The sequence below is a fragment of the Mandrillus leucophaeus genome, unplaced genomic scaffold, assembly GCF_000951045.1.
Source record: "Mandrillus leucophaeus isolate KB7577 unplaced genomic scaffold, Mleu.le_1.0 Scaffold8926, whole genome shotgun sequence".
In the NCBI taxonomy this organism is placed as follows: domain Eukaryota; kingdom Metazoa; phylum Chordata; class Mammalia; order Primates; family Cercopithecidae; genus Mandrillus; species Mandrillus leucophaeus.
The window spans coordinates 17586-29810 of record NW_012109726.1 but is presented as its reverse complement, the minus strand read 5'-3'; positions in this window follow the sequence as shown (position 1 = coordinate 29810).

Sequence of the window (12225 nt, the reverse complement as noted above, 5' to 3'; positions counted from 1 at the left end):
TGAGACTGGAAACCCAAAATGATGGTAACTGAGAGTGGTGCTAAGGCCCTAAGTTTTGGTTACACTCTCAAATTTTTTTGATAATGAAAAAAAATTGTCAACAAAAAAAGTCCAGGAAAAGATAAATTCAGAGTTGAATTCTATCAGACATTCAAAGAAAAATTAGTACCAGTGTTATTGACACTATTCCACAAGAGAAAAAGGGAATCCTCCCTAAATCATTCTATGAAGCCAACATTACCCTAGTACCAAAACCAGGAAAGAACATAACAACAACAATAACAACAACAACAACAACAAACTACAGACCAATATCCCTGATGAACATAGATTGAAAAATTCTTAACAAGGTAATAGCTAACAGAATCCAACAGATTATCAACAAGAGAATCCACCATGATCAAGGGGGTTTTATACCAGGGATGCAGGGATGGTTTAACATATGCAAGTCAATAAATGTGATGCACCACATAAACAGAATTAAAAACAAAGATGACATGATCATCTCAAAAGATGCAGAAAAAGCATTTGACAAAAATCCAGAATCCCTCTATGATTAAAATCCTCAGCAAAATCGGCATAGAAGGGACATATCTTAATGTAACAAGAGCCATCTGTGACAAACCCACAGCCAACAAAATACTGAATGGGGAAAGTTGAAAGCATTCCCTCTGAAGAGTGGAAGAAGACAAGGATGCCCACTCTCACCACTTTTATTCAACATAGTACTGGAAATTCTAGCCAGAGCAATCAGACAAGAGAAAGAAATAAAGAGCATCCATATTGGTAAAGAGGAAGTCAAATGGTTGCTGTTTATATTCCCAGAAAACCCAAAAGACTGCTCCAAAAATCTCCTCCTAGAACTGATTAAAGAATTCAACAAAGTTTCAGGATACAAAATTAAGGTACACAAATCAATAGCTCTGCTATATACCAACAGTGACCAAGCTGAGAATTAAACCAAGAACTCAACCCTTTCACGATAGCTGCAATAAAATAAAATACTTAGAAATATACCTAACCAAGGATGTGAAAGACCTCTACAAGGAAAACTACCCAACACTGCTAAAAGAAATCATAGAAGAGACAAACTAATGGAAAAACAACCCATGCTCATGGATGGGTAGAATGAATATTGTGAAAATGACCATACTGACAAAGGCAATCTACAAATTTAATGCAATTCCCATCAAAATACCACCATCATTCTCCATAGAACTAGAAGAGAAATCCTAAAATTCACATGGAACCAACAAAGAGCCCACATAGCTAAAGAAAGACTAAGCAAAATGAACAAATATGAAGACATCACACTGCCTGACTTCAAACTGTACTATGAGGCCATAGTTACCAAAACAGTATGGTACTGGTATAAAAATAGGCATATAGACCAACAGAACAGAATAGAGAACCCAGAAATCAAGCCAAATACAGCTAACTGATCTTCGACAAAGAAAACAAAAGCACAAATTGGGTAAAGCACACCCTATTCAACAAATAGTGCTGGGATAATTGCAAGCTACATGTGGAAGAATGAAACTGTATCTTCATCTCTCACCATATACAAAAATCAACTCAAGATTGATCAAAGACTTAAATCTAAACTTAAAGATGCTAGAAGATAACATCAGAAAAACCCTCCTAGACATTGGCTTAGGCAAAGACTTCATGACCAAGAGCCCAAAAGCAAGTGCAACAAAAACAATGATACATAGGTGGGACTGAATTAAACTAAAAAGTTTTGCACAGCAAAAGAAACAGTCAGTAGAGTAAACAGACAACTCACAGAGTGAGAGAATATCTTTGCCATCTATACCGCCAGCAAATAACTAATATACAGAATCTACAAGGAATTCAAACAAATTGGCAAGAAAAAAAAAACCAATCCCATCAAACAATGGGCTAAGGACATGAATAGACAATTCTCAAAATAAGATATACAAATGACCAAATGAAAGAATGCCCAATATCACTAATTATCAGGGAAATGCAAATCAAAACCACAATGTGATATTACCTTTCTCCTGCATGAATGACCATAATCAAACAATTTAAAAAAACAATAGCTGTTGGAGGATATGTGGTGAAAAGGGAACACTTTTACACTGTTGGTGGGAATGTAAACTAGCACAAACCACTATGAAAAACTGTGTGGAGATTCCTTAAAGTACTAAAAGTAGAACTACCATTTGAACCAGCAATCCCACTACTGGGTATCTACCCAAAGGAAAAGAAGTCGTTGTATGAAAAAGATACTTGCACATGCATGTTTATAGCAGCACAATTTGCTAAGTGCTGAGCTATGAGTATGCAAGGCATAAGAATGATACAGTGGACTGTGGGGATGGAAGAAAGAGTGGGAGGGGGCGAGGGATAAAAGACTGCAAATTTGGTACAGTGTAAACTTCTCAGGTGATGGGTGCACCAAAATCTCGGAAATCACCACTAAAGAATTTTGATTACTCATGTAACCAGAAACCACACGTTCCTCAAAACCTATGGAAATAAAAAATAAAATAAAATAAAAAATGCAATTGGCATACTGAATAATGCATGAGTCTTTTAACAGTAGAAAAAATTGGATGGAAGTATGAGTGAGCTTGAAGACAGGCTATTTGAAAATGCACTGTCAGAGATAAAAGAGAAAAGAATAAAAAACAGTGAAACAAATCTACAGAATCTAGAAAATAGGTTCCAAAGGGCAAAGCTGGGAGTTAGTGTCCTTAAACAGCAGATACAGAAAGAGATAAAGGTCGAAAGCTTACTCAAAAGGATAATTACAGAGAAATTTCCAAACCTAGAGAAAGATATAAATATCCAAGTACAAGAAGATTATAGAACTCCAAGCAGATTTAACCCAAGGGTATTCAATAATTAAACTCTCAAACATCAACAGTAAAAAAAAAGATTCTAAAAAAAAAAGCAAGAGAAAAGAAACAAGTCACATGCAATGGTGCTCCAATAAGTCTGACAGCAGACTTTTTAGTGGAAACCTTACAGGCCAGGAGAGAGTGGCATGACATATTTAATGCATCAAAGGAAAAACACTTTTACCCTAGAAGAGTATTTCTGGTAAAAATATTCCTCAAACATGAAGGAGATATAAAAATTTTCCCAAAGAAAAGCTGAGAGATTTTAGCAACACCAATCCTGTCCTATAATAAATGCTAAACAAAGTACTTCAGTCAGAAAGAAAAGAACATTAATGAGCAATAAGTAATCATCTGAAGATACAAAACTCGCTGGTAGTAGTAAGTACACAGAAAAACGGAATATTAGAACACTGCAATTGATGGGTAAACTACTCCTATCTTAAATAGAAAGACTAAATGATAAACCAATAAAAAATAATAACAACAGCAACCACTAAAGGCATACGCAGAATAATAAGAAAGTTATTTAACTAAAAGTTAAAAAGTGGGGGTACAAAGTTAAGGCATGGAGCTTTTTTTGGTTAACTTTTTGCTTGTTTGTTTGTTTATGCAAACAATATTAAGTAGTTATCAGGTGGATATAATGGGATATAGTACTTGCAAACCTCATGGTAACCTGAAACCAAAAAACATACAATAGATACACACAAAAAAAATGAAAAGCAAAAAACTAAATTATATCACCAGAGAAAATCACCTTCACAAAAAGGAAGATAGCAAGAAAAGAAAGAAGGAAGAGAAGACCACAAAACAACCAGAAAACAAATAACAAAATGGCAGGAGTAAGGCATTGCTTATCAATGATAACGTCAAATGTAAATGGACTAAACTCTCCAATCAGATAATATAAGCTGACTGAGTAGAGAAAAAACAAGACCCATTGATATGTTGCCCACAAGAAACACACTTTATCTATAAGGAAACTCATGGACTGAAAATAAAAAGTTGGAAATGATATTTCATGCTGATGGAAATCAGAAAAGAGCAGAACTTGCTATATTTATTTTAGACAAAATAGATTTCAAGACAAAAACTATAAGAAGAGCCAAAGAACATCACTATATACTGATGAACGTGTAAATTCAGCAAGAAGATATAAAAATTTTAAATATACATGCACCCAACACTGGACGGCCCAGATATATAAAACAAACATTATTAGAACTACAGACAGAGATAGGTCTAATACAATAATAGCTGCTGGGCACATCAACATTCTGCTTTCAGCATTAGACAGATCTTTCAGACAGAAAATCAACAAGGAATAATTGGGCTTAATCTGCACTATGGATCAAATAGATCTAATAGATATTTACAGGACATTTAATTTAATGGCTGCAGAATACAATTTTTTTTTTCTCAGCACATGGATAATTCTAAAGGATAGACCATATGGTAGGCAACAAAATGAGACTTTAAAAAAATTTAAAATTGAAATAATTTCAAGCATCTTCTCTAACCACAATGAAATAAAACTGGAAATTAATAACAAGAGGAGTTTTGGAAACTGTTAAAATATGTGTAAACTAAACAATATGCTGCTTAATAACCAGTGGGTGAATGAAGAAATTAATACAAAAATCTAAAACTTTATTGAAACAAATGATAATGAAAATCCAACATACCAAAACCTTTGGGATACAGCAAAAGCAGTACTAAGAAAAAAGTTGATAGCTGTAAGTGCCTACATCAAAAAAGAGAAAAACTTCAGATAAACAATCTAACAATGCATCTTAAAGAACCAGAAAAGCAAGAGGAAATAAACCCAAAATTAGTGGAAGAAAAGAAGTAATAAAGACCAGAGCAGAAATAAATAGAATTGAAGAAAACAATACAAAAAATCAAAGAAATAAAAATTAATTCTTTGAAAAGTTAAACAAAATTGACAAACCTATAGACAGATAAAGAGAAAAAGAGGGAATATACAAATAAATAAAATCAGAAACAAAAAAGGGGAAACTACACCTGATACTGCAGACATTCAAAGGATCACTACAGGCTACTATGAGCAACTATATGCCAATAAATTGGAAAAACTAGAAGAAATGGACAAATTCCTAGACATGTACAATCTACCAAGATTGAAATAGGAAGAAATCCAAAACCTGAATTGACAAATAACAAATAAAAAGATTGAAGCCATAATAAAATGTCTCCCAGCAAAGAAAAGCCCAAGACGTAGGGTATTCATTGAATTCTACCAAATATTTAAAGAAGAACTAATGCCAATCCTAGTTAAATGATTTCAGCAAATAGAGGAGGAAAGAATACTCTCAAACTCATTCAATAAGACCATATTACCTTGCTACCAATTCCAGACAAAACCACACCAAAAACACAAAACTACAAGACAATATTTCTGATGAATACTGACATGCAAATTCTTAACAAAATACTAGCAAACCAAATTGAACAAGACATTCATGACCAAGTGAGATTAATCCCTGGGATGCAAAGCTGGTTTACCACATGCAAATCAACCAATCCAATACATCATATCAACAAAATGAAGGATAAAAACCATATGATCATTTCAATTGATGCTGAAAAACCATTTGAGGAAATTTAGCATCATTAGATGATAAAAACCCTCAAAAATTTGGGGAAAGAAGAAACATACCTCAACATAATAAAAACCATATACAACAGATCCATAGTTAGTATCATACTAAATGGGGAGAAAGGAAAAGCCTTTTCTCCAACATCTGGAGCACAACAAGGATGCCCACTTTTACCACCATTGTTCAACATAGTACTGGATGTCCTAGCTAGAGCAGTCAGACAAAAGAAAAAATTGAAGGGCATCCAAATAGAATGGAAGAAGTCAAATTATCCTTGTTTGCAGATGATATGATCTTTTGTTTGGAAAATACTAAATACTCTACCAGAAAACTACTAGAACTGATAAACAAATTCAGTAAAATTGCAGATACAAAATCAACATACAAAAATCAGTAACATTTCTATATACCAACAGTGAACAATCTGAAAAAGAAATGTAAAAAGTAATTCCATTTACAATAGCCACAAATAAAATTAAAATATCTAGGTATTAACTTAACCAAAGAAGAGAAAGATCTCTATAATGAAAACTATAAAATACTAATGAGAGAATTAAAGAGAACACCAAAAAAATGGAAAAGTATTCCATGTGCATAAATGGAAGAGTAAGTATTGGTAAAATGCCCATACTACCCAAGGAAATCTGCACATTCAATGCAATCTCTATCAAAATGTCAATGATACTCTTCACATAAATAGAAAAAAAGTATAAAATTCATATGAAACAAGAAAAGACCCACAATAACCATGACTCTGTCTTAAGCAAAAAGAACAAAACTGAAGAAATCACATTACTGGACTTCAAATTATACTGCAGAGCTATCATAACCAAAACAGCATGGTACTGGCATATAAGCAGATGCATAGATCAAAGAAAAAGAATAGAAAACCCAGAAAAAAATTCACACACTTACAGTGAACTCATTTTTGATAGAGATGCCAAGAACGTACACTGGGGAGAAGACAGTCATTTCAAGAAATGGTGCTGGAAAAACTGGATATCCATATGCAGAAGAATGAAGCTAGACTTTCTTGCCATATACAAAAATCAAATGAAAATGGATTAAAGACTTAAATGTAATACCTTAAACTATAAAACTAGTACAAGAAAACAATGGGGAAAATCTTCAGGACATTGGTCTGGGCAAAAATTCTTGTGTAATATACCAGAAGCACAGGCAACCAAAGTAAAAATGTACAAATTGGATTACATCAAGTTAGAAAGCTTCTGCAGAGCAAACGAAACAATTAACAATATGAAGAGAAAACCCACAGAATGGGAGAAAATATTTGCAAGCCACCCATCTGACAAGGGATTAATCAGCAAAATATAAATGAAGTTCAAAGATCTCTATACAAAAAATTGAATAATCCAATTGAAAAAAATGGGCAAAAAATTTGAAGACATTTATCAAAAGAAGGCATACAAATGGCAAACAGGCACATGAAAAGGTGGTCAACATCATTGGTCATCAGAGAAATGCAAATCAAAACTTCAATGTGATACCATCTCACTCCAGTTAAAATTGCTTATATGCAAAAGACAGGCAATAAAAAATGCTGGTACGAATGTGGTGAAAAGTGAACTCTCATACAAAGTTGGTGGGAATGTAAATTAGTACAATCACTCTGGAGTAAAGTTTGAAGGTTCCTCAAAAAGCTAAAAATAGAGTGATCATATGATCCAGCAATCCCACTGCTGGATATATACCCAAAAGAAGGGATTCAGTATATCAAATAGATATCTGCATTCCCATGTTTGTTGCAGCACTGTTCACAATTGCCAAGATTGCCAAGATTCTGAAGCAACCTAAGTGTCCATCAACAGATGAATAGATACAAAAAATGTGGTGCATATACACAATGCAGTACTATTTAGCCATAAAAAATGAGATACAGTCATTTGCAGCAAACGGATGGAACTGGAGTTCATTATGTTAAGTGAAATAAGCCAGGAACAGAAAGACAAGCATTGTATGTTCTTTTATTTGTGGGAGCTAAAAATTAAAACCATTGAACCCATGGAGATACCTAGTAGATGGTTGTTACTAGAGGCTGGAAAAGGTGGTGTGGGTGTGCAGGGAAAGTAAAGGTGGTAAATGGGTACAAAAAATCGTTAGAAAGAATGAATAAGACCTAGTATTTGACAGCACAACAGAGTGTCTATAGTCAACAGTAACTTAATTGTACATTTCAAAATAACTGAAATAGTGTAGCTGGATTGTTTGTAACTTGTTTTGCAAAACTACTGCTAGAAGTTTTCTCCTTATTTCAGAGAAAAATGTCACTTATTGTTTTAACACCTTGCAGGGAGTACTTTAAATTCAAACTGACTGTTGAGCTACTCCCCACTCCATCCATACCCCTTAACATTAGCACTGTAAGACTTTCAGCTCAGTTTCAACTTACTGGAGAGAGTTTTTTTTGTGCTTTGATTGACACCACTGATCAAGAAACAAAAGATTAAAAAAAAAAAAAAAACTTAAGGAGGAACCCACTGAGTTTCGAAGCTAGACCTTTAAGGTTAGTAAAATTTGCTCTAACTGACTATGTTCAGTACCTCTAAATGGCATGCATAAAACCAATACAGCAGATTGGTCACACTATGCTACTTAGGTCGCTACTGATAATAATTTTGTTGTAAAGCCACCTGGGCAAAGGGCTGATGGGCTGGACAGTAGAGATTCTAGTTAACATAACAAGCCTAGGGCTGCTATATTTAGAAGGGCCTGTTTGCAAGGTTGACTACTGGCTAGCATCTGCAACCTTCTAAAACATTTTATAACAGATAAAGATGTTTTGCTGTGCCTCATGCTTTTCTCTGGTAATCTGTAATTTGGGTAGTTGCTAGGCAGAGAATGCCTAAGTGACTGCCACCAATAAAAGCTGTAGTCTCTAAGTCTCAAACTGACTACTCTGGACAAAAATGTTACATATGTGTTGCTGCAATTTTTTTTTTATCATGGAGGGATAGTGTATACTCTGTTACCTCTCAAGAGAGGTAAAGAGCATAGAAAGCCCATACATAGATGCCTTTAGACACTACCTGTGTCTTTTTCCATGCTGATCCAGTTGCATAGCCTTCTTGTGTCACTGTAATGAATCTTAGCCACGAGTATGACTGTATGCTGAGTATCATGAATACTTTTATCAAGTTTCTGATTGTGTAGGTAGTCTTGAGGAATCCCTTAACAGGCTTTAGTCTGCCAATTTATTAGTTATTTTCTGTCTTTTCATTGTTTATTTCTCTCTTTCCTTTTCCTGCCTTGCTGATGACATTTTAGAATTCCATTTTGATTTATCTTTAGGTTTTAAACATATCTCTTTACATATGTTATTTAGTGGTTTCTCTAGATATTATAATATGCATACATAATATATCATAGTCTACTAGTATTGTCATGTTTCCACTTAGATGTATAGAAATCTTACTTCTGTTAGGTCCTTTTACCCTGTCGGTCAAATTTTAAATATCTTGAATATTTTCTGTACAGTCAATCAGCATTATATTAGCAAAATCCGATGTCATGGTTTTGCTTCAACCATGAAACATAATTTTTAAGACTCATGAGGTAAAGTATATTCTATTATATTTATCTCTATATTTGCCCAATCCATTGTTATTTTCCTTCCTGAATTAGCATATGTATCCCTTCAGTTACTTTTTTTTCTGTTTAGAGAACTTCATGTAGCCATTATTTAAGTATAGATATGTGTGGAACAGCAATATTACCAAGAAATCACAGACCTGATCAGACAGCCAAAGTGGATTCAGAACTCTGATGGATTTTATTTTATTTTTGAAGTTGCTCACAAACACAAGACCATATAGGAAAGTAGAGGGCATATTCTAGGCACAATGGCTGAACTAATTGGGTTCTAGAGCAGAAGTTCATATAAGGGAATTGAAGGACAAAATAAAAGAGTTTTTTAGTCATCCTGAAGGGCAGATGAAGCCCTAGAGATTTTTTGAGATGAGATTGATATAACAAAATGCATTTCACTTAAAGGATCTGGCTTGTGTCAGTGCATGGAGCATAAGAAGTAGAGGGGACTAGAATCAGAAAAACATTTGAAAGCTACCATAAGATTGCAGGAAAAAAGTACCCGAGGAACTAAGCCTTCAAAGTGGTCCGGAAATCCAGGTAATGATCTCTGCTGGCTATCCTATACACATAAGACATAATGCTACAGTAGAAACTCGCTGATTCTCTCTCTGCATTTTGAACCAAGGATCTAAGAAAGCAATGTATTGCAACTGGAACCTACCCAAATCACCTTGCTTACCAAGGACATTTGTGTCAAAATATCTAGTATCTAATAGGAAGTGGCCAAGGAAGAAAGTTTTCTCTAATGTGAATGTATCTACCAAATATTTTGGTTTGGAGGTATTTTTTCTTGATGGATGTGAATGGAGAGATAAGTAGAGAGGTAAAGGGGAGAAAGAGCACATGATTGAACGCAACAATGTAACTCTGAGTCTTGATAGTGACAACACGTCATAACTCGCTTACTTGCTTCTTTTACCCACTATCAATTCCTGATTCTTGAGTTGACTCTTTTGGGAAGGAGAGATTCATATTGTTCCTCCAAACTTTGTGCAGATAGTGCCTACCGTGGAGGTATGATCCAAGTAACGATCTTTGTTAAAGAAGTCTGTGTTAGACAGATTCAATGCTACGGATATTTTGAGACATGACTGAGAGCAAGTGATGTCATTCATATTCATCATCAGCTTTAAGCTTATCATAAACCACAATTGTGAAGAAACAAGAAAATGCCAGCCTTTTTGCTCACTGGAGAAAGACTTCAAAATCTATTTAATGGAACAGTTATTGAAGCAAATGTTACAGACTAAAATGGCAAGTTCTCATCAGGGGGATGAGAAGATAAACTGGGCAAACCTATAAAGTAGACAATCTGATTATTCTTTATGAAGGCTTACCAACTTTACTAAAGTCTTTTAATATTGATCGATTCACTTTTGGATCCCCAGATTTTCACCTGAACAACTTTAACACTGTTATTCTGCCTATGGGGTTCTTAATCTCAACTCGGGATCCACAAGTGGCCTTTAGGGAGTCTAGGAACTCCGTAAAATTATACATAAAACTGTATGTGAGTGGTTTTTTAAGTGATGACCAGGTGGTGGTCCACATTTTAAACAGAATTTTCTTGGAGTCTATGATCTCCAAAAGGCAAATAACTAATTTTATAGATTCAGTTTACCTTGGTTTACCTTACACACAGATCTTGAAGTTATTATATTTGAATATTAAGCCCCTCTTCCCTTGGGGATCTTTGTTAAATTAATATAATTGATATAAATGTGATAGGATACAAGTTATCTGACTGTAAGAAAAAAACTCACTCAACCTTTACAAAAATAAGCAGTCTTGGTCTTACCTAGTAGGCAGAATGTGTGTGTTTGTTAAAAGGGATGGGTTAAAGGGATCACAGGAACAGCTGTCTTCTTGTTTCTACTCCTGTGATTCGGTGTCTTAGTGAGACATGGTTATTGATGGGAGTGCTATATCTTCCAGGAATGTGCTGGCAGTAGTATTTCAGATCACTTCACATATAATTCATGTAGTCACTTCTGGCCATGTCAGGTGTTTAAAATATGTTATCCTTCTGCGCAAGGATTCAGCAAATCAAAATTTAACATGAATGCCTGCAAGAGCTCTTCCTGTGTTGGTGACTGAAGTGTCTTTTTGGTATTTCTTTGATTAAATTTCTTTCCATTCACTATATATGCCTCTAAAATATGGAAATTAAAAAGGACTTCATTCCTAGGAAAGAGAGGATTCCTTTGCACTAGGGTACTCAGTGGTTTCACTTTAATAGTTGGTGGATCTTATTTTTGGTTTTATGTGAGATAAAGTATCTCTGTGTTTTCCAAAGAGTTCTTCTTAATCATGATCCAGGATGTAAAAGTCTCCTTCACCTATACATTATAATGTCATCCATGAAAGAAATGATCTGAATATTTAAACTTTGCCCTATGTGTTCTAACTGACCAGTAAGTGGTTTTCTATATTGGTATGTATTCAAGTGAGTAATATATATTGCACAAAGGTGACTTTCTGTCTTTTACAGTTTTGAATTTATACATCAATAGGATGTAAAATCTAGTAAAATTAGAAAGTAATGATAAAGTTTTAATTTTCACATTGCATGAAAAGATGTCACTAGCATTCATTCTAATTTCTTGTTCATATGCCTATTAACTGGATTTGCTCCTAGACCAGCATATTCATAGAACTTCTTTATTTACTAGAGAAGGGAAAATATAGTTCTTTAAAGATGTCAATGCCTCCCAGTCCAAGGTCACCAGGAATACACCTGCAGTTGACCAAATTGCGTTTCCTACTTGTTGCAGCAAGGAAGAATGCACAACAAGAAGTACCATGAAGCATTTCAGTAAGTGGGTAACACAGTAGGGTTAAGACTGCCTAGCCTTACAAAAGTTTGTTTGCAAAGTTGGACTTTGGCTGCATTCTGGGAACTTGGTTGGTATTCAGTTTTCTATACTGATAGAATTTACATGATAAGTGTGGCTCACTCCGTGTAGGCTGTCTGTATAAACAGTGTGGTGTATGCTAAACATCTACTTTCCTTCTAGATGTGTGCAACTTGCTACATACTAGGCAGATGGTGCCTATTGAACTAATGTCCCCGACAAAAAAAAAACATAAACTTTGGACATTAGTCTCTAATGAGTTTTCCT